At 41.9% G+C, this 25,110-nt stretch overlaps 1 protein-coding gene across 2 annotated transcripts in view; it reads left to right on the top strand.

The window, feature by feature from the left end:
• The window catches only part of PTPRA (protein tyrosine phosphatase receptor type A), a 114,852-nt gene that overhangs the window by 50,114 nt on the left and 39,628 nt on the right, over window positions 1-25,110 (top strand). The window contains exon 2 of one of the 2 annotated variants that reach the window (XM_075261745.1): window positions 1,338-1,422. The exons of the other annotated variant lie outside the window; for it this stretch is intronic. The gene's annotated coding sequence lies outside the window, so the exon portion shown is untranslated. The remainder of the gene's footprint in view (window positions 1-1,337; window positions 1,423-25,110) is intronic. 2 annotated transcript variants of the gene reach the window in all.

Below are 25,110 nucleotides of genomic sequence, written 5' to 3' on the forward strand. Positions count from 1 at the left end.
GACTGCGCAGCCTATTATATGGAGGATAATGACGTCACTGACTGTGCAGCCTATTATATGGAGGATAATGACATCACTGACTGCGCAGCCTATTATATGGAGGACAATGACATCACTGTGCAGCCTATTATATGAATGACAATGACATCACTGACTGTGCAGCTTATATGGATGACAATGACATCACTGTGCAGCCTATTATATGAATGACAATGACATCACTGACTGTGCAGCTTATATGGATGACAATGACATCACTGTGCAGCCTATTATATGGATGACAATGACATCACTGACTGTGCAGCTTATATGGATGACAATGACATCACTGTGCAGCCTATTATATGGATGACAATGACATCACTGACTGTGCAGCTTATATGGATGACAATGACATCACTGACTGTGCAGCCTATTATATGGAGGACAATGACATCACTGACTGCGCAGCCTATTATATGGAGGACAATGACATCACTGACTGCGCAGCCTATTATATGGAGGATAATGACATCACTGACTGTGCAGCCTATTATATGGAAGACAATGACATCATTACTATACAGAATTCAATCCGCTTTGCCGATATTTGCCCCGGGTGCAGAGATTTCTGTTCTGTTAGTTTCAGCACTGATATCCCTGGACTGTTCCAGGGGCTGTCTGTACAACGTTGCGTCCTTGCTGGGCCCCCTCACAGTACGCTTCTATAGCCTTGGACTTTCGGTACATAACACCGCTAATGGGAGAGGACATGAAAGATCTTCTTTAAATGAAGTTGCAGTACCACCTTTTACCACTAGTTCTAACAGTCACAACTACCCTAAATAGCCTTTAATGGGTGTGCAAATTTTGTGTTTAAAAGTCTCTGACAAATTGTTAAAGGGGAAGAAGAAGTAGGAAGTGTTGTTGTGTGACTGAAGCCTATGATGGCGGTGACTTTGTGTTACGTTTTCCTGGAAGCCAGGATTCCAGAATGAGTCATGTGACCATTGTTTTCTCTTTTGAATCGGAGACAAAAAGTGAGTTATTGGCCGCCTTGTCAAAGAAAATGAACGTGGACCCGTCCCAAAAGCCCACGCCACATCCCCCGTATAGCACGGCTTGTGTTCGGTGGCTAACCCTTACATTACCGAGGATGTAGAAATGATCAGTTCTGTATGTGGTTTAATAGGTATGGGTTCCTATTGAGTTCTCAAAAATTTTGGGGGCAACATAATCAGAAACGGTGTACTTGGGGTTACATTACTCATACTTTTCCAGGAGGAATAACAGAGGAACGGCAGTATTTACTACTGTAACGTCTTGACGCCCAGAACTCATACTCTTGTTTGTTACAGGGGAGAAGAGCGCGGTTCCTACAGATGGTTCTTTATGGACTACGGGCTTGTGAGGACTGACGGCTGACCTGATTCTTCTCATACGGTAAGGCCATGGCTACTTGGAAACCATGAGAATTTTTGGTGCTTGGACCGCTCCTGGTCATTGCTGACTTTGGGACCATTTGTGAAAGTTTTTGTACAGAAGCTGGGGCTGTCCTGCAATACTATGCACAACCTGTGGTCAGGTGTGGCGCTGTTTTTGAAAGCGGCCATGCTTTTCTAATCCTGTACAGCTTAAGTAGCCATGTTGGAAGCTTTTTTGGGCATGTTCTTGAGCAGTGTATTGAGGAGCAGCCCCGCTCCTTGTATGGTGTCAGGATTGGTCTCTTCCGCCTTCTCGCCCCATTAAACTGTTTTTGCCTCAAGCCATATCAGTACAGTTAAAGGAATGTAGCCTTAAAGGGGCATTCCCACTAAAGAAGTTATCTACGATCCATAGGATAGGGGGTAACTTCCAGATTGGGGGGATTGGAGTGGTGGTCCGGAAATGGCCGAAGTACAGTGCTTGGCTATCTCCGGCGCTTCCATTGAAATGAATGGGTTGGTGCGCCGGCTTCCCAACCACCGCACCCCATTCTGTCTAAGTGGCGGTACCCCCACTGATCAGCAAGTTATCCCCTGTCCCATAACTTGTTTTATTGGGCCCTTGATGTTTGGCGTTGTTTCTTTCAATGTATAGGTTAAAAAAGAAAGATGGAAGAAGAGTTCACCATCATAATAGGCGACGGGGGGGCTACTGAGAAGGGTAACGGGTGACGTTTTTAGTGGCCGGATGTTTTTGGGTTTTGTCGTGATGTGTCATTGCTTTCTATGATGATGTCATCAAGGTCTAGTTAAGAGGGGTTAAGTTGTACCCATCACGATGATGATCCATGGACTATTTGGTGCAAGGAGACTGGTGATGTATTGGTTTTCTTAAAGGCGGTGTGTCTACTTGTGGTCATATATAGAATATTACCCTTTTTTGTTCCCCTTTGTAGTCAACTTCCTTCTGTTCCATCCTGCTGCTGTTTGTGTTACACCCATAAGGGGTTGTATACGTAAGTGCTGAACAAACTGACGCTTCCCCTTTAAGGAGACCTGTGTTGTATTATTGCACATATACAGTATATAGTATTACAGCACATTGACCCAGAGATGAAGGTGAGAGGAGGTGTTTGGAGTTGTTCTAGTCACGTGGGTTTAGCTTCCACATACATCACTTGACAGGAATGTGTGTTCTTGGGTGTATGACGACCCCATGGCGGTTCCCTCCGAGGCTCCGTATAAATCATGAAACGTGTTGACATTCCTATTAGATGTAGCTCGTATAGGTATGCGTTGTTAAAGGCTGTTTCAGGGTTAGAAAAACATGGCGTCTTCCTTCCAAAAACAGCGCCACACTTGTTATTGAGGTTGTGTTCTGGTATTGCAACTCGTGTCCATTGAAATGTGCAATACCTCACATTTTGGGAAGATATCACGTTTGTTTTTCTGATCCTGGAAACGTCTTTTAAGGCTCGGGCCACCTATAGCAAAATGTAGCTAAAAACAGCTGCTGGAAAAAATGCCGCCAAAAAAAATCGCCAAAAACCCTTGCGTTTTTCTCTGCTGCTTCCCTCTATAAAACACATTTTTGAAACCACTTTTTATTTTTTGGAGCCAGTTTTTTCTGTACTTTAAGGATGATTATATATATTATTATTATGATTATAAAATATATAAATTAATTTTTATTTAATATTATATTTTATTTTTTGTAATATTTTATTTATATTTTTTAATTATTAAATAAAATATATGATTGGTGGGGGTCTGACACCTGGGACCTCCACAGATCAGCTGGTTGAAGTGACCGCGGTGTTTGGGTGATTACTAAGCAAAGCGCTGTAAATTATCGTAGAGACTGGGATTGGTAGTACAGCTCAGCCCCATTATCTTGGATGGGACTGAGCTGCTGCTGTACAATGTGATCGGCAAAGGGAAGAGACTTAGCTGTAGTGAGTGTTGCAGCCTCATCAAACATCTGATCTGTGGCAGTCCTGGGCGTCAGATCCCCACTGATGGGGGGGCTTTCATCAGAAATCGGGAGGTTTATCACTGCCGCAGATAGAAGTGCTAAAATGGTCCGCAGCATATTCCGAAATCCTACTTACCGTATAGTTTTTAGGGTTCAGCATGATTTGTATGAACCACCTTATTCCTCTTGTTAGATTTTAACAATGGGTTAAAATATAGAAGACAAAATTGGCCTGAAAAAATGTAATTTTTTTTTTTTTTTTTTGCATAGGGCTCTCTGTTGTTCTCCATAAAAAGCAATTCTATGAAAAGATGTAGAACTTTGTATACCAAAAATAAAGAACAAGACCTAATAAAGTCTATATTAAGTTCACTAAGCATCTCCCGATCCCTTGGGATTGCAGGAGTCGAATTGTGCCCGTCAAGTCATGCAACCAACTTCTGGCACGTATCTTGGTCTCCTTTAAGTGGGTGAAAACCAAAAAAATGGCTGCTATCTCACTGCCCACTTTTCCAAGGCGATAAATAGCCACAAACTAAGCCATGTTCCATTTATCTCACTGCATTGTGTCAGTCTTCACTACATTCTGGCATTCTATTCCTTAAAGGGGAAGCTCTGAATGAGCATAGCAAGGTAAGGCTGCACTGTGGGATTATTATGCTGCGTTATTCTATCCAGTATATGTTTATATACCCTATAGCTATCATGTGGATTGAAGAATCCCCCTCGGCGGTATTTTTCCCCGCACGCCTTTGTTCTGCTGCCTTCATTTATATTCCTCTCTTGCTGCGTCCTTCGGTGCGCTCTCTGGAGTGTGTCGGGGCCATGTACCGCTCCTCATTTGTACGCCTTGGACGAGAGCTGCTTGTCATGGAGCGAATTCTTGGACGCGCCCTAGCTCATTCTGATGACATTTCCAGCTTCTTCTTTTTTTTTTCTTCCCCCTCAGTGTTTGGATCTTTATTTGGAAATTTTTGTATGCGAGGAATTTAGAGGCAAATTTAGAGGTTTTAGGGGGTGATTGTGCGAAGTTTTTATTTTTACTACTATGCGTTATTTCCCTGTAATTTTTTTATTTTTTATTTAATGCTCCTATATAGCGGTAATAACAATGACCCATGTGTCCATATTACAGACCTATGGGTCTCTGAGGTACCATATCCCTGCATAGAAGAGGTGAAACAATCGTGATGTATGATGGGGTGTGCACCTTGACAAAAATTCGGCACTTCCCCCAGGGAATGATTAACTGAATGGGTGCTGTCACAGCTGGACCCACGAGCCCTAGCGGGCCCATAAGGTGTCTCTTCCCAATATAAGGAGACTGGTACTTAAAGTAATATATTCTAGTTTGGGGTGCGGTATTAGTTTTGCATCTGCCCCCTATAGTGTGGTCCTAGAAACAGTGACAAACGTAAGCCTCTGGGTCCTCAATACGAAATCAGGGCTCATAGTCACCATGAGTCATTTATAATACTGGTATCGCCATATGTCAAAGGGGCGACTCTTTTACCTCAGCACCCTTCTAGTGCCACCCCATAGCTAACAGTAGGTCCATTTTTAGGGTTTCCTCAGGTTTCTCCAGCAGGGCCTAGGTTGCGGCAGGTTATGAAAGCAGCAGTGACATATTCCGTATATTTTATAAACCTGCCACGACTTGTCTATACCGTCTGTATACCTCATACGTGATGAGGCCACAAGACTGGCGGTAGCCTGTAGAGCACACGCTAGGAGTAGCGGAGGGCAGAACCTCGACTTTAAGGAAACTCCCTCAGTCTAGGGTGTACTCAGGTGGAAGAGGCCCCTGAGCCAAAAAAATAGGTGTCATGTAATATATGACTAGGCCTTACACACAATCCATACACTCCACTATATTGTGCATGGGAACGGTACAATTGCCCCACAGTGTTGACGGTATTCTCTGGGCCCAGGAGCCTTGGCGGGGCCATAAGTATTTCCTCCCAATATGAAGAACCCAGTACTATAAACAATACACTGGAGTTGGGGGCCTTGGTACAGATTTGGCATAGGGTCCCGGTACGCCTCTGCTGACCGGACATGTTGAATGCTCAGCCTGAGAAGGGACAGAGACATCTGGCAGCCACTTATCTCCCCCTCTATGGACGACTACTCTGGTATACAGAGGACCCATGATTCCTACAGTGCTTTTGGGGTGTCCACATACAACGGGAGGGGACCAGGTAGTGACGTTGTCTATGTGGCCCCATGCAAAGCCGCAATACACAATTTGTTTTTTCTTCCCACGTTGCTTATTTCAGATCCAAGACCTAGAAATGACACAGATTCCTACCGAAATAATTGGAACACGGATAGGAGTGCAAAATACACTCCAACATCTGTGTGGACATGCCCTAAACCTCTTCAAAATCTGTCCCTGGGTGTGGTCTCTACTCATTGGTCAATGGAGACCATGTCATGTTGGACGACAATGGGTCACCATCTTGGCCATAGTGCTAGACATGCCCAAACATACATGGGGGCGTCCTAGAGCATTGGTAAAATCTTTCTCCCCTTTGATACCAGTGCTGTATCCGAGAGGGAGTCAGCAAAATGACTGACATGGACCAGGCCTTCCTCTAGGATGCGTTTTGGTTCTGGGACTCTTGTTTTTTGGGCCACAAAAATCTCTAGTCTCAACACAGATCAGGCCACAACGACAAATCATTTTTTATTTTTTTCTCCCTCATATGGACGTTCCCCATGACTGGCCGTGACGCGTTCGCTCTGTTACCTCTTGCGATTTGCGCGCTGACAGGAGATATACATAATTTAACCACACACAGCCTATTTTTAGGATCCTTCCCTCATCCCAGTCACCCTGTGCTCATTTCAGCTTCTGGTTTGGCCCAATTTTGCAAATTTTTTTTTTTTTTTGGAAAGTGAACCAGAAGGGAACACATGTTCTTTCCCTCTCTGTCTATGGCCTATTCCTACAGGGAGGCGCCGTCATTTTGTGTTCTTCGCGGTTCGGTGGGTAAGCGACATCCGGCACGGCAGAATAAACCCATGTTTGCTTTTCATTTTCTTTTTATTATTTTTGATTCTCCGCTTTTTATAGTGTGATGCGTGTTTACGATAGGTTGTCGAATTCCCGAATAGGAAATTTATAGACAGCCGTTAGTTCATTGGCACCTTCATCAGTAAGCTAGAACCGGAGCTGCTCTTGCTTTGGAGGACTTAACATGTCCGGAAATTAAACCGACAGTCCATTGAGTTGAATGGGAACTGTGTAATGCCTCAGTTTTCCTGTGGTGGTGCTGCAGGGCAGGAGGACACTACTTGCGGATCAGTAAGGGTCCTTTAAGAGCCTATTCACACAAGTGAATATATATGCTATATATATTTTTTTTTTCGATCACACAATGATCTGAAGATCAGTGTTACTCACCTCTCCTGGCCCCTGGCGTAACTCCCTGCAGTCTTCTGATTGACATCGAGGACTGCTGAGGCCTGTGATTAGACCTCAGTGGTCGCATGGGTTATACAGCATTGCATAGGTCACGCCGCCAATCACAGGCCTCAGCAGTCCCAGATATCAGGTAAAAGAGAACAGGAAGACGAGCTGGAGCCCAGGAGAGGTGAGTAACACCTGGGCCTCCAATCTTTATAGGACGTGAACAAAATCACGTTGATTATCCCGGTTGATTTTTGGTGGGTTCTCAAAAACTGGCAGCGTTTTTTTTGGAAACGGCACTTTGCATTCTTGCTGACAGTTTCCCAGTGACAATAATAATAAGCGACAGAAAACAGAGAGCAAGAGACAACATTTTTGAGAGATTTTTGGAAATCCAGATGTGGTCTGGTGGAAGAGCGACATTTTACATGACGGAGCTTGCAGGGCATGATGGGACGGGTCTATAAATCTGCCCTTCCACGCTTTTTTATTAAATTTTCTGGCCTCCAGAGTCTTTTCCGATGTGTCGTGTCCTCCATTGCCCTCATCCTAATATTATCCCCTTAGATGATGGGATTTCAGCGTTTGATCTGTCTGACCTCCAGCCGCCGCTTCTTATTTTCTGCTTATCCTTTCGCTGTCTCGCACTTGGGAGATTATGTTTGTGCTTCGGGGAATTTTGTGTTAAGCCATATTCTTGGTGACATCTGAAGGAACAACAGTGTCTGCGATTACTGCTTATAGTAGCCATATGGAGGCAGGACGCCGCGCCGTATCGCCCCCATCAGTCACATCAACAAGTGCGGCACGAGGATTTTCAGAATTCTGTGACAGACGTAATCCACAATTGCTCTACTTTTTTCTTGTTTGCTCTTATTTTGAGGTTTTAGAAAAAATTAATTGAAATAAAGTAAAGTAACGGTGCCGGCCTTTGTATAACACACAGTAATGGTGCCGGCCCTTGTATAACACACTGTAATGGTGCCGGCCCTTGTATAACACACTGTAATGGTGCCGGCCTTTGTATAACACACTGTAATGGTGCCGGCCTTTGTATAACACACTGTAATGGTGCCGGCCCTTGTATAACACACTGTAATGGTGCCGGCCCTTGTATAACGCACTGTAATGGTGCCGGCCTTTGTGTAACACACTGTAATGGTGCCGGCCTTTGTATAACACACTGTAATGGTGCCGGCCTTTGTATAACACACTGTAATGGTGCCGACCTTTGTATAACGCACTGTAATGGTGCCGGCCTTTGTATAATACACTGTAATGGTGCCGGCCCTTGTATAACACACTGTAATGGTGCCGGCCTTTGTATAACACACTGTAATGGTGCCGGCCTTTATGTAACACACTGTAATGGTGCCGGCCTTTGTGTAACACGCTGTAATGGTGCCGGCCCTTGTATAACACACTGTGATGGTGCCGGCCTTTGTGTAACACACTGTGATGGTGCCGGCCTTTGTGTAACACGCTGTAATGGTGCCGGCCCTTGTGTAACACGCTGTAATGGTGCCGGCCCTTGTGTAACACGCTGTAATGGTGCCGGCCCTTGTATAACACACTGTAATGGTGTCTGCCCTTGTATAACACACTGTAATGGTGCCGGCCTTTGCATAAGATACTGTAATGGTGCCAGCCCTTGTATAACACACTTAGTGTTGCCCCACACAGAAGCTATGCCCTCTTAGTGTGGCCCTGCACAGAAGTGATGCCCTCTTAGTATCACCCCGCACAGAAGCTATGCCCTCTTAGTGTCACCCTGCACAGAAGCGATGCCCTCTTAGTGTCACCCTGCACAAAGCGATGCCCTCTTAGTGTCACCCTGCACAGAAGCGATGCCCTCTTAGTGTCACCTTGCACAGAAGCGATGCCCTCTTATTGTCACCCCGCACAGAAGCTATGCCCTCTTATTGTCACCCCGCACAGAAGCTATGCCCTCTTATTGTCACCCCGCACAGAAGCTATGCCCTCTTATTGTCACCCCGCACAGAAGCGATGCCCTCTTATTGTCACCCTGCACAGAAGTGATGCCCTGTTAGTGTCACCTCGCACAGAAGCGATGCCCTCTTATTGTCACCCCGCACAGAAGCGATGCCCTCTTATTGTCACCCCGCACAGAAGCTATGCCCTCTTAGTGTCATCCGGCACAGAAGTGATTCCCTCTTAGTATCGTCCTGTACAGAAGCTATGCCCTCTTAGTGTCGTCCTGCACAGTCTGATTTCTCCGCACTATTCTGCTCCTTCATCCATCAAATACACATACATACTTTTCAGATACGGTCCGTGTCCGTTTTCTCACCTTTCCAGGCTTTGGCGTGTACTACATGTGAGCGCCATGTTGTCACACTGTGATGACATGCCTGACAGTCCAGTGAGGTGACAGCGAGGTGTGAACAGGAGCGTGTTATCCAATTGACTCCCAGCGACACCATTATATTCAACCCTATCTGCATCATACATGGATACAGCTGAGATTCAGACATGAGGTAGTGGGACAGCACCCTGAATCTGGGACTGTCTCTGGATCCCAGAACTATGACGTCACCACAGACACATCTCAAACATAATTTTCACTTTCCTGATGGTTCAGAAATCCAGGACATGATAAAATGATTCAATGTCTGAGTAACATACTTGTTCATTTGGTTCCTCAGGATCCTCAGTAGGCACTTTATGGACCACCTCTTGTGGCCCTTGCACGTCAGTACACCGCCAAGTGTCTACGTTTTGTAGAGCACAATATGAATTTTTGTGGTTTTTGAAAAAGTTTACAACAGCGAGGCAGAAAATCACGAGGTCGCCAAAGTCACGAGGCTTACAATAATGGTAGATGACGAGGAAACCATCACCGGCTCCCAGCGACCTATATACCCCCGTCCCTACGGCCCCCTACTAATTATCTTTACCTATATTTTTTTAATTAGCATCACAAGAGGTTGTCCGTCTTCTCCGCTACATTTGGGTCACCTTGCCCCATGATAAATTGGTATGAATTGAATATCATTAAGCTCTGTACCTAGTTATTAGAGGAATTGTATACGTGCAGGACCGCCATTGCTTTCTGCTGGGACACATCACATCCCTGACCTTCAGGATTTGGGTTGTGCAGGACTCGAAACATGGCTGCTTTCTTCTTCTTAGGAAGTTGCATCATGTCCGTTGGTCACATGGCAATGCCGTATCTCCACCCCATTAAAATGAATTGGACTGAGCTGCAGCGTGGCCATGTGACCAATAGAGAAGAAGGAAGCAGCCATGTTTTAGAGGTTCTGCACAACCCCTTTAACCAGCTCCAGACCGCCCATAGACTTTATATGTCGTGGCGGTCTGCGTCTGACCCTGCGAGGACGTACCCATTACTTAATCGTGCAGCTATGGGATCAGGGTGCCGCCTCTTACAACAGCAGGACATCCCATAGGGAGGGCAGGGATGGTTTATTACCGTCCCTGCCTTCCCGATCGCCACCATGATGCAGCTCCCCTATGACCCAGTGGTCACAAACCTCCCATTTTTACCCTCTAGACCACCAGGTATAAATTCCTACTATTAAACTAGTCCACCAATAAAATATTACCACCACTATTTAATTCCCCTTTACTACCTTAGACCACCACGAATCTAAATATTAACCCCTTTACTACCCTAGACCACCAGGTACTAACTCTCTAGACCACCAGGTATGAATTCCTACTATTAATCTAGTCCACCAATAAAAATTACCACCACTATTTAATTCCCTTTTACTACCCTAGACCACCACGAATCTAAATATTAACCCCTTTACTACCCTAGACCACCAGGTACCTCTAGCCCACCAGAGACTTGCTGGTCTCCGTGAACAGTTCAATGAATTTTGCAAACCGCATAGCTTTTAGAAAAACGTTATATCCCCTATTACAGCCCCCTCCCTATAAAGGTCAGAGTGCCCCCCTCTGGAAATGACTTGTTATTACATCTGGTATCTTGAAGTTCTTGTCCTTGAATGCCTAACAACTTGGTTGTTGTTGCTTCCGCAACTCTTGTGCTTTTCGTTTCCTCCAGGCGCCGTGACCATCGCCATGGCAACTGGATACGTTTTTTAATGGCGGTAATGATAGGGTGATGGCTGAAGCGAGCGCGGGCTGGAAGGAGAATATACAGTTCTGCATTGTTGGAGCCCCCTCGCTTCCTGGCCCCCCTCCATCGCATCTTGACAATGTTTGTTTATCGTGTCCAAATACGTCTTCATGCTCTGCCATGACGGATCATGTGATTCTAAGATGGCCGACACTGATGATATTCTGCATTTATTGTATTTGCTTTTATTATTTCATTCTTTTTATTTTTCATTGTTTTTATCAGCATTGTTTCTAATTATTCCTACAAAAATAGTGTCTACATTTTATTACTTTTTGCTGTTTTTGATATTTTTTCCATTTTTCGTATCACTTCAATTTATATCACTGTAATTTTTATTTTTTTTTTATTTTTGCCCGTTCTGGGTAGAGACTGAATACGACCCCGTTGATGTTTTTGACTACTTTGGCTATGTTTACAGTCAGCCAAACAAGTCCATGGACCCCTATTGACCCAGCGGCCTAGTATAGGTATACAATTTTTTTTTGTTGTATCCGGAAATTTTCATGGTATATGTGACAAAAATAAAAGGGTTATGTATGTTAACCGCCCCCCCCCCCCCCTGTTGTGCTCACCATACAGAAGAGGGCGCTAGCGTTCCAGGTGCACATTCAGGGGAGCAGCCCTGGCTCTTACCACCACCAAGCTTGGCTAAGCCACAGAGACCTGAGCAAACCCGACACCCCCCAACCAAACAACAGCCAACCACCAAACCAAAAACACCAACAGATGATGGCCAAGGCCCAAATAAAGGCGACCACAGAGGCAAACAGAGAGCGGTACATTGAAGAATGGAGAAACGAAATAAATAACTCCAAGAAACTCACCGTGTACCAATCCCTGCAAAGGGACTACACCATGGCCACCTACCTGGAGAGAATACCCCACCCCAAACACAGACAGACCCTGAGCCGGTACAGACTGAGCGCCCACAACCTGGAGATGGAGACGGGGCGATACAGGCAGACGTACAAGCCACGGGAGAAGAGACTGTGCCAGCACTGTGACCAGTGGGCCCTAGAAGACCAGACCCACTTCCTGCTACACTGCACCAAATACTCAGCTGTGAGGGCCGTCTACTACCAAAGACTCTCTGCCCACATCCCAGACTTCATATCTGCAGACGAGAAGAGGAAACTCTACATCCTACTGGGAGAAGAAGAGGCCACTGTGGAGATCGCTGCCCAATACGTGTCCAGCTGTCACCAAACAAGAGGAAGATGATACGCATGGACTATCAAACCACCCACCCCATGGGCTATTAAACCCACCACCCAAAAGACCACTAAGCCCCCCCCCATCACCTGTCTACTCCATACCCACCGATACCCACACGCCCCAAACAAGAACGACATGACCCTAAGGACACTCAAACCTCCAACCCACGAACCCCGTACCCCCCCTCCCCCCCCCAACCCCCTTTTTGCTTTGGCAACACCAAATGTCTTATTCTTTGGTAATGCTAATAAAGCTCATTTGTATCATGGGGAACAGGCCTCAGTTATGGCTACTAGAGATGAGTGAGTAGTATTCGATGGAATACCTCCCCACCATAGGTATTCGTGAATATTCGATACACTTAACCCCTTGGTGTACTACTCGCTCATCTCTAATGGCTACATCTGGTGGCGAGTAACCACACCAGTGATCAAAAAACAAGTTTAAAAAATTTCAAATTTTTTGCCGTTTTTTTTCTTTGTATAATGTCATCTATCGATGCATTTTAAAGGGATTCTACCACTAAAACACATTTTTTTCTAGTTACCACGTCGGAATAGCCTTTAAAAAGGCTATTCGTCTCCTACCTGTGGAAGTGCTCTCCGCCGCGCCGTTCGTTCAAAATACCGGTTTGTACTGGTATGCTAATTAGTTCTCTCGCAGCGATGGGGGCGTCCCCATTGCAGCTCGAAAACCGACCGCAGCGCCGCCTCTCTGGTCTTCAGTATCCTCCCCTTGCTTCTTCAGCGTCTGTCGGACGCCTGCGCAGTACGCTCTGTTCGGCGAAGATTGCCGAACGTACTGCGCATGCGCGAAATTGCGGTGCCTGCACTATGGCTGGCCTTTTTAAAGGCTATTCCGACGTGTTAACTAGAAAAAAATGTGTTTTAGTGGTAGAATCCCTTTAATGCTATAAAAAAGGCCCATATGGCCTCAAAAATGGATAAGAATTCTTGTCTTCAGATCCGCGCCTCCGTATTACAGCGTATCCTGTTTCCTTTGTGGCATTCTACGGCCGTTAACATGGCGCGCGACGACGCAGGCCTAGCATTCCAGAGCAACGCTATCCGATCTGCCCCCAGAGCTGCGTGGCTGTGCAGGGGTTAATAGGTTTACGGCGTTTCTGTCATTTCCTGCAGGTAATTCTCTGCTGTACGGCTTTGTTTTTTTTTTTTTTGTTTTTTTTCTCGTCCGTCTTTGTCAGTTGCCATGGCGACCTGTCCTACGCACCAATTTGGCTGCGTTCAAAATACCGAGAGGTTCTAGCGAGACAAAGATGTTTATTTGTCTCTCGGACTTCAAGCCCAGGAGGAAATCGGGCACGTCGTCTAAAATATGGAGAAATGCGCTCCAAAAAGGACGAAATTAAGATTTATTTATTTATTTTTTTAATTTAAGCTTTTTAATGGATTTTTCCATGGGTTTTGGGACGCTGAAAAAATAAAGCCCCAAAATTCTCAATGTTGTGCGCCCACGGGTCCGGCCATTTTCTTTGTACCTAGGCAGTAGCATAGTATGGTGTTTGCAATAGTCGGCCTACAGCTCCTAGGTAGAACTAAGTGTCTTCATGGTAACAGACAACAAACAAAACCTGTGTGTAGTCTGATCTGACCGTCATGTGGTACTTCACAGCATGGCTATATACGGCCTAGTATGCCTTATGTGTGTATATTATTGTCCATATGGTGCTTCCAGAAGAGAGGCTTAGTTCACACATGTGCGTAATAGCGTATTTTGGTCCTGATTTTGACGCAGGAAGCCGAGTCAAAATCGGGACCAGAATACGCTTGCCGCAACTGTCAGTCGCGGCCTCCCGCTCCGGAGTAGGCCCAAAATGAATGGGTTTAGTACGGAGGGCACTGCCGCGAGGTCCGCCTGATGAAAGGGCAGCTCGCTTCTTTTTTTTCCATAAGCGGCAACATGTCTCCATAGACCACGATTGTCAGGGCGCAAATTATGACAAGGATAACGCGCCATAATCCGCCCCCTCTGTGCCCGTGTGCCCTTAGGAGTTTTGAAGCGTCTGACACCCCCCCCCCCCAACCACCAAAAAAACAAACAAAAAAATCTGGATTTGATAAACCTGATCCGATTGTGGAAGTTTAATTTTCTCCGTAGCATGTGACATTAATCCGATCTGTCAAATCTGATCTGCGCTATGAAAATAATCATAAAAAAAAAAAATTGCATGGTCAGACTCCGTGCTCAAAGTGGGCAGTGATATTAAGGCTACGCACTCTTCAGTTTGATCTGAAAAATGATTACTGTACTGCAAGGAACAGTAGGAAGATGTATTCATCCTGAGCTTGTTGGTCCCTTGAATACAACGCTAGAGCTGCAGTAAAGACTGACACAAATGATAGGGAAAACTCAAGGATTTATAAATATGCATTTCATTTGACTTTGACCAGCCACAATAGTAGTGTATAGAATCTCCCATAAAATAGTGGGAAAAAAAAGAAGCTTTAAAAAAATATAATAAAAAAATAAAAGAAATAAAAGTTGTAAATCCCTCCTTTCCCTAGATTACATATAAAAGTAGAAAATTGCTGTGACACACAAACACATTAGGTATCCCTGTGTCTACTGAATATAGGGGATCTGCAGTGCTCCTGTTACGTCGGGAAGGGGTTAATAGGAGCATTGCAGATCCCCTATATTCAGCCAGATTGAATTCCAAGTGGGGGAAAAAAAACTCAGTCCTCAAGCTCAGGGAAGGGGCAGACAGACAACCAAAACACCCCCTCCCCTTGCCCAGCACCCAGCAACTACTGCACCCAAAAACTCCGACCATTTTTAATTTTGAAATTTTCCAGTAGCTGCTGCATTTCCCCCCCTCGGCTTATACTCGAGTCAATAAGTTTTCCCAGTTTTTTGTGGTAAAATTAGGGGCCTCGGCTTATATTCGGGTCGGCTTATACTCGAGTATATTCTCTAGAATTTTGTTGTATGAAATAAACCTTCAAAAAATTTTCTGCAGCAGGTTTGGTACTAGATTCCTGTGCACGTTTGGACAATTTTTGCACGTGGACATTTTTTTTTTTTTTTGCCATATATATTTTTACATTTTTTTTAAAACCAGGTTTTCTTGTATTTTACTGCTTTTGAGGTTTTATGGCGGAATCAGAATGTGGATCATGCCTATACTGATTTTCTGAAGGTTCATTGACCATAACTGGTCTTGGGTGTTCCCATGATCAGAAGTGATTGTAGGAGGTGGGCTCTCGAGCATCCCCTTGGTCCTCCTGGCTACCTTCTGTGTATACATCTGGACCACAGCCTTGTATGGTTTTGCAGTTCCTACAGAGTGGGTGTTCTTGAAGTGCTGGGACAGTCTCTGAAGGCCCCTTCTTACTGAGGACCTTTTGTGGGTACCAGCAAATTAGAATGCGGCCAGTTAGTATAATTTTTCACTGCAGAGAAACCAGGACAGGAGAACCTTTCCAGCAAAGGTCCTTCATCTCTGATACCTGAGGAGAATTAATAATCCCAATTAATGGGCCGAAGAGCCCTCCTACGAAGCATCTTCTATATGAACCTTTATCAAGGTTAGCTTGGCTGGAGTCCCGAGCGTTCACCCCTTACCAAGGACGTTCCAGCCGAATATAATTATTACATAGTTGCAGTGGAATGTTCCTCGCGAATTAAAGCGCTCCTGACGGAAACCGTTATGTAAAGTGGAGAAGCCTTCACCTAGAGGTCCATCTTTCCATGGCTTGGAGATAATGTCCTAGATGATATTTCCTACCCAAAATGATCTTGTAGATAGCCTTGTCTATAGTAATGAAGATCCATCAAGGCTTCCATGTTATTGGTGACTTCCACCACCTGTACTCCACCAGAGCTTTTTTGAGGGTAACTACAAGTCTTGGCTTCAACCCAATCTCATCAACCTGTGAAATTTTCAGCCAGCTGAAAGGTTCCTCTGGTCTTCGAGACCATCAGACGTATTCACAACCAGTAGTGTTGAAGATTCTTCATGCCATGCCTGATGTTGGTCAACCCAGATGATGACATTTTTGCAGAAAAGTTATAGGTTTTCGAACAGTTTTATGCTCCATTGGTCCAGTTTCTGGGGACCGATAGTGATGCCCCCTTCATGGCTTGCTTGATCACTCAGCCAGTCGGTGGTCACGTGTGCATGAAGGCATTGTGACCACCGAAGCCAGTGTTTGGCTATTCGGTCATGTGGGCACTGGACCAGTGAAGTAACAATGGAGGTTTTTTTTTTTTAGTTATCCCATAATTCGCTCCTTGACATATTGTTAAAATTGTCGCAAAACCCCTTTTTAAGATTTTATTCACCAGACATTGCTCCTTTAAGAACGGAGCCAGAGACTTGGTGACCATACACATTAGATAAGTCAGTTGAACCCTCCTATTTTGGCAGGATGGGCAACCCAACTTACTGGGTAAGTCTGGACATTAATACCCCCAATGGCAGAAGACAAGGGAAAGGAGGTGGGTCGCCCACTTTCTTCTAAAGAGTAGTAAGGTTTATTACCCTCTCTCTCTTGGTACATGCACGCTCGGCTGAACAGAGTGTACGGAGGGTTGGGGGGTATCGCTTTCACAACCAATGGCTATCTAAAAGTGTGCGCCACGTGTAACCCACATGAGTTTGGTACATTGGGTCACCACCTGGAAAAATAATGTGGGCCATTTGAGAATCTATCTGATCCATATCTATGGTAGGTAGGGTTGAGGGATCGGAAAAGATCGGATTTCGATCGGCGACTGAGTAGATTTCACGATTGGGATCGGATGGAAAATGATCGGAAATCGGATTTTAAAATCGATCCTGAAATTTCAAGATCGGCTCAACCCTAATGGTAGGTGGACTCATGGTTGACATCATTGCCATGTGTCCTCTGGTCCTCCTATATTCCGGAAACCCACTATATGTTTAATAAGCGCCCAATATAATGAGCCCCTCTATGGACTGCCTAGGACTGATATGAGAGATTACTATTGGTATCACCCCATTCGGTGACGGGATAGCCAGGACTTCATATTCATTAGTATCAGATCTGTATTGTGGAGCGGTTTTCCATATGTCCAGATGTCTTCCAGCCTACAATCCCTCTTCTAAAATTAGGGGATGCTAAAGATTGAAGGATCTGCGGATGGGATTGATTCTTTGTGTGCTCCTGGTCTTTGTGTTGAAATAAGTAATCTTAATCCTCTTGTAGGGGCAGATCATGGGGGCAGAGATTGCACGGATTTCCGAATATTACGTTGATCGCAATGATTGTACATGAAGCGGCCTGCTGTAGGATGGCTTGTTCTCAATTAAATATACATTTAATTTCTATCAATCCGATTGTGCGACTCTGTTTGATGTCGGCTTCTTTGTAGCCTTCTTTATGGGATTAGGGAAGAGCGGTAAATGGGAGCCGTTGTTTAACCCTATCATATACTGAGTTCCTATATTTGGGTCAAAATTACCCTTTTTTTCTCTTTCCATAGTTCTAGGTTCCACTTGCATTATTCTTGGCAGCTATTTAATGGGTTAACTCGACAGTGTTAACCCCCCTCCCCCCCCCCAAAAAAAAAGAAAAACAGAAATGGCGCCACTCTTACTTAGTGGCTGTTTTTGGTATTGCAGAGCAGCCAAATTGATTTCATTTGAGGCTGAAGTGTAATACCACTCTCCACCTATGGACATGTGTGGTGCTGTTTCTGTAACTTAGTACAACCCCACCTTTTAGTTCACACTTGTTGTAACGCACTGTCCTCTATGACCCCAGAGTGGACCACAAGGTTCTGTCCAGTTCAACAATTCCAAGTATTTCCTGTCAAAGTTCATTTTCTTCATCATAGAGGTCTATAAAGGGCAGAGCCGAGAGCTGCGTCCACTGATTATACTATGGGAGTGATGACTCTGCCGGAGCCGGACGACACCACCAGATATGTTTATAGGGTGTGATAAATGTGAACAGGGTGTGGATCAGCAGCTTGTCCGCTAACAGGGATCACAATCTGCAATGGGAATCAGCGTGACGTAATGCTGCAAGTGGTAACCAGAGCCAGCGAGGCCTGCCAATAGAAACAGAGAGCGCACAGTAAGACTGCGTTACATTGTGTTCCCAAAGGAAGCATTGCTCACAACACCAAGCGTAAAAGAGTTGTTATATTTCTACTATAATCACTAGTCACAAAAATGTGATCCAAATACTTATGTATTCACTTAACCCTACTGAAATAATACCCACTAGGTAGAAGAACCTACTATAACACTACCCACTATGTACAATATATCTACTATAATACTGCTCCTATGTACAAGAATATAACTGCTATACTACTCCTATGTACAAGAATATAACTACTATAATACTACCTCCTATGTACAAGAATATAACTACTATAATACTGCCCCTATGTACAAGAATATAACTACTATAATACTGCTCCTATGTACAAGAATATAACTACTATAATACTACTCCTATGTACAAGAATATAACTACTATAATACTGCTCCTATGCACAAGAATATAACTACTATAATACTGCTCCTATGTACAAGAATATAACTACTATAATACTACTCCTATGTACAAGAATATAACTACTATAATACTGCCCCTATGTACAAGAATATAACTACTATAATACTGCTCCTATGTACAAGAATATAACTACTATAATACTACTCCTATGTACAAGAATATAACTACTATAATACTGCTCCTATGTACAAGAATATAACTACTATAATACTACTCCTATGTACAAGAATATAACTACTATAATACTACTCCTATGTACAAGAATATAACTACTATAATACTACTCCTATGTACAAGAATATAACTACTATAATACTACTCCTATGTACAAGAATATAACTACTATAATACTACTCCTATGTACAAGAATATAACTACTATAATACTACTCCTATGTACAAGAATATAACTACTATAATACTCCTATGTACAAGAATATAACTACTATAATACTGCTCCTATGTGCAAGAATATAACTACTATAATACCGCCTCCTATGTACAAGAATATAACTACTATAATACTACTCCTATGTACAAGTATATAACTACTATAATACTGCTCCTATGTACAAGAATATAACTACTATAATACTACCTCCTATGTACAAGAATATAACTACTATAATACTACCTCCTATGTACAAGAATATAACTACTATAATACTGCTTCCTATGTACAAGAATATAACTACTATAATACTACTCCTATGTACAAGAATATAACTACTATAATACTGCTCCTATGTACAAGAATATAACTACTATAATACTACTCCTATGTACAAGAATATAACTACTATAATACTACTCCTATGTACAAGAATATAACTATTATAATACTACTACTATGTACAAGAATATAACTACTATAATACTGCTCCTATGTACAAGAATATAACTACTATAATACTACTCCTATGTACAAGAATATAACTACTATAATACTACTCCTATGTACAAGAATATAACTACTATAATACTACTCCTATGTACAAGAATATAACTACTATAATACTGCTCCTATGTACAAGAATATAACTACTATAATACTGCTCCTATGTACAAGAATATAACTACTATAATACTACTCCTATGTACAAGAATATAACTACTATAATACTACTCCTATGTAAAAGAATATAACTACTATAATACTACTCCTATGTACAAGAATATAACTACTATAATACTACTCCTATGTACAAGAATATAACTACTATAAAACTACCTCCTATGTACAAGAATATAACTACTATAATACTACCTCCTATGTACAAGAATATAACTACTATAATACTACCTCCTATGTACAAGAATATAACTACTATAATACTGCTCCTATGTACAAGAATATAACTACTATAATACTGCTCCTATGTACAAGAATATAACTACTATAATACTACTCCTATGTACAAGAATATAACTACTATAATACTACTCCTATGTACAAGAATATAACTACTATAATACTGCTCCTATGTACAAGAATATAACTACTATAATACTGCTCCTATGTACAAGAATATAACTACTATAATACTACTCCTATGTACAAGAATATAACTACTATAATACTACTGCTATGTACAAGTATATAACTACTATAATACTGCTCCTATGTACAAGAATATAACTACTATAATACTACTATTAGAGATGAGCGAAGTGTTCTATCGAACACATGTTCGATCGGATATCAGGCTGTTCGATTCGAATCGAACATCACGTGGCAAACTCCAAAAAATGTGATTCCCCTCCCACCTTCCCTGGCGCATTTTTTGCACCAATAACAGCGCAGGGGAGGTGGGACAGGAACTACGACACCGGAGGCATTGAAAAAAATCGGAAAAAGTCATTGGCTGCCGAAATCAGGTGACCTCCATTTTAGACGAATAGTGGATTTCAAATCCGGGTCATATGAGAATGTGAACTTTGTGACTATGAGACAGGGATAGCTGTACAGGCAGGGATAGCTAGGGATAACCTTTATTTAGGTAGGAATGTTATTAAAAATAACTTTTTGGGGCTCTATCGGGTGTGTAATTGTGATTTTTGTGACATAAACTTTTTCCAATAGGAATGCATTGGACAGCGCTGATTGGCCAGAGTACGGAACTCGACCAATCAGCGCTGGCTCTGCTGGAGGAGGCGGAGTCTAAGATCCCTCCACACCAGTCTCCATTCAGGTCTGACCTTAGACTCCGCCTCCTCCGGCAGAGCCAGCGCTGATTGGCCGAAGGCTGGCCAATGCATTCCTATTGGTAGCAGTGCTGAGCCAGTTCTGCTCAACTACACCGTCTGCCGGTCAGCCCATCTGTGGGGAAAAGTTAGCTTGCGAAAATTGCAAGCTGACAGGGATTTCCATGAAATAAAGTGACTTTTATGCCCCCAGACATGCTTCCCCTGCTGTCCCAGTGTCATTCCAGGGTGTTGGTATCATTTCCTGGGGTGTCATAGTGGACTTGGTGACCCTCCAGACACGGATTTGGGTTTCCCCCTTAACGAGTATATGTTCCCCATAGACTATAATGGGGTTCGAAACCCGTTCGAACACACGAACATTGAGCGGCTGTTCGAATCGAATTTTGAACCTCGAACATTTTAGTGTTCGCTCATCTCTAACTACTATGTACAAGAATATAACTACTATAATACTGCTCCTATGTACAAGAATATAACTACTATAATACTGCTCCTATGTACAAGAATATAACTACTATAATACTGCTCCTATGTACAAGAATATAACTACTATAATACTGCTTCCTATGTACAAGAATATAACTACTATAATACTGCTCCTATGTACAAGAATATAACTACTATAATACTGCTCCTATGTACAAGAATATAACTACTATAATACTGCTCCTATGTACAAGAATATAACTACTATAATACTACTCCTATGTACAAGAATATAACTACTATAATACTACCTCCTATGTACAAGAATATAACTACTATAATACTGCTCCTATGTACAAGAATATAACTACTATAATACTACCTCCTATGTACAAGAATATAACTACTATAATACTGCTCCTATGTACAAGAATATAACTACTATAATACTATTTCCTATGTACAAGAATATAACTACTATAATACTACCTCCTATGTACAAGAATATAACTACTATAATACTGCTCCTATGTACAAGAATATAACTACTATAATACTACTCCTATGTACAAGAATATAACTACTATAATACTACCTCCTATGTACAAGAATATAACTACTATAATACTACTCCTATGTACAAGAATATAACTACTATAATACTGCTCCTATGTACAAGTATATAACTACTATAATACTGCCCCTATGTACAAGAATATAACTACTATAATACTGCCCCTATGTACAAGAATATAACTACTATAATACTGCCCCTATGTACAAGAATATAACTACTATAATACTACTCCTATGTACAAGAGTATAACTACTATAATACTGCTCCTATGTACAAGAATATAACTACTATAATACTACTCCTATGTACAAGAATATAACTACTATAATACTACTCCTATGTACAAGAATATAACTACTATAATACTGCCCCTATGTACAAGAATATAACTACTATAATACTGCCCCTATGTACAAGAATATAACTACTATAATACTGCCCCTATGTACAAGAATATAACTACTATAATACTGCCCCTATGTACAAGAATATAACTACTATAATACTACTCCTATGTACAAGAATATCACTACTATAATACTGCTGCTATGTACAAGAATATCACTACTATAATACTGCTGCTATGTACAAGAATATAACTACTATAATACTGCTGCTATGTACAAGAATATCACTACTATAATACTGCTGCTATGTACAAGAATATAACTACTATAATACTGCTGCTATGTACAAGAATATAACTACTATAATACTGCCCCTATGTACAAGAATATAACTACTATAATACTACTCCTATGTACAAGAGTATAACTACTATAATACTGCTCCTATGTACAAGAATATAACTACTATAATACTACTCCTATATACAAGAATATAACTACTATAATACTGTTCCTATGTACAAGAATATAACTACTATAATACTGCTCCTATGTACAAGAATATAACTACTATAATACTACTCCTATGTACAAGAATATAACTACTATAATACTGTTCCTATGTACAAGAATATAACTACTGTAATACTACTCCTATGTACAAGAATATAACTACTATAATACTGCTCCTATGTACAAGAATATAACTACTATAATACTGCCCCTATGTACAAGAATATAACTACTATAATACTACTCCTATGTACAAGAGTATAACTACTATAATACTACCTCCTATGTACAAGAATATAACTACTATAATACTACTCCTATGTACAAGAATATAACTACTATAATACTGCTCCTATGTACAAGAATATAACTACTATAATACTACTCCTATATACAAGAATATAACTACTATAATACTGTTCCTATGTACAAGAATATAACTACTATAATACTGCTCCTATGTACAAGAATATAACTACTATAATACTACTCCTATGTACAAGAATATAACTACTATAATACTGTTCCTATGTACAAGAATATAACTACTATAATACTACCTCCTATGTACAAGAATATAACTACTATAATACTACTCCTATGTACAAGAATATAACTACTATAATACTGCTCCTATGTACAAGAATATAACTACTATAATACTACTCCTATATACAAGAATATAACTACTATAATACTGTTCCTATGTACAAGAATATAACTACTATAATACTGCTCCTATGTACAAGAATATAACTACTATAATACTACTCCTATGTACAAGAATATAACTACTATAATACTGTTCCTATGTACAAGAATATAACTACTATAATACTACCTCCTATGTACAAGAATATAACTACTATAATACTACTCCTATGTACAAGAATATAACTACTATAATACTGCTCCTATGTACAAGAATATAACTACTATAATACTGCTCCTATGTACAAGAATATAACTACTATAATACTACCTCCTATGTACAAGAATATAACTACTATAATACTGCTCCTATGTACAAGAATATAACTACTATAATACTACTCCTATGTACAAGAATATAACTACTATAATACTGCTCCTATGTACACGTATATACCTACTACAATACTGCCCCCTGACCACATTACCTATACCACCATATCCCTCCCTGTATATACATATATTGCTGTGTATAGATAGTGATTTATGGTTTGGCAGTTCAGCTGTTAGTACATTTTCTCCTTCTCCTCCATATAATCTGCCCATGACCACAACAAACCCTAATAAAGATGATATAATTGTGTCAGTTCTCCATTTTCTGTGCTACGGTTGGCGGTATCTTCTGCCGTTATGTATTTTTCTGGGTCACTCGTCGCCCGTTTCGTTGACATTCACGCCACATTTATACATAACGCATTTTCTTCTCGATTTTTCTTTTACACTTCAGTAAAATCGGAGACAAAAAAAAAATGTTCTGAACGTCGGAGCCTCAAATATTTAATTAAGAAAAATAATCCGGTTTAGTGGAGCAGAGCGTTGCCATGGTAACTGGGACTTAAGTTCCGATAGCGCTGCCCTTCACTGCGGCGCTCGGCTTCCTGCTCCGTACATGGCGATTACCGGCGGCGCTGCCTCCCCCTCCTGGGCACGGCCATGGCGGCGAGGCTTTATTCATAAGGAAATATGTGGTTGTATTGATTCATTCAGACGTTGCGACTCCCACAGGTGTTCTGAGGACGATGGGAGTGTAGCGGTGTATAATTATGACGCTTGTTTTCCTTCTATGTCACATGTATGGAGATGACGGGTTCCATTGAATGGATTTGACTCTTAAAGGAACAGTAACCCCCAACCCCCTCTTTGCAAATTGGAGACCGCACAATAACACAGCCTTGCCATGAACGTATTGATGTCAGCCTTTACTGGGTTGATCAAGAACAGCGTAGTAGTTTTTTTTTTTTTTCCAAAAACAGCGCCACGCCTGTGCACTGGTCATTTGTGGTATTGCAAGTCGACTGAGATGCACCACAGTGCTACAGAAGTGCATAAATATGCAATCCGATTATATTAAGAATGCAGAGCTCTACCCAATCACAATTGTGTTCTATGTGGAGGATAAAACATCATTACTCCTCCAACTAAGTGACAGGTGAGCCCACGCAATACTGCGAAATGTGAGAAAAACAGCAGCAGCCGTTACAATATGATGTATATGTTCTATATGTCATACTGCAGACATTTGTTTCATCTAGCAACAGAGCAGTGCCATCTAGTGGCTGATCTGAAGAAGTGCTGACTGTCAACGCTATGTGTAATAGAAGAGCAATAAATCTGGTGGAGAGACGGACTGTTGTGTGTACGGAAATACCTTCCTCCACGATTACTATGTATCCG

The sequence above is a fragment of the Leptodactylus fuscus genome, chromosome 1 (genome assembly GCF_031893055.1).
Source record: "Leptodactylus fuscus isolate aLepFus1 chromosome 1, aLepFus1.hap2, whole genome shotgun sequence".
NCBI lineage: Eukaryota > Metazoa > Chordata > Amphibia > Anura > Leptodactylidae > Leptodactylus > Leptodactylus fuscus.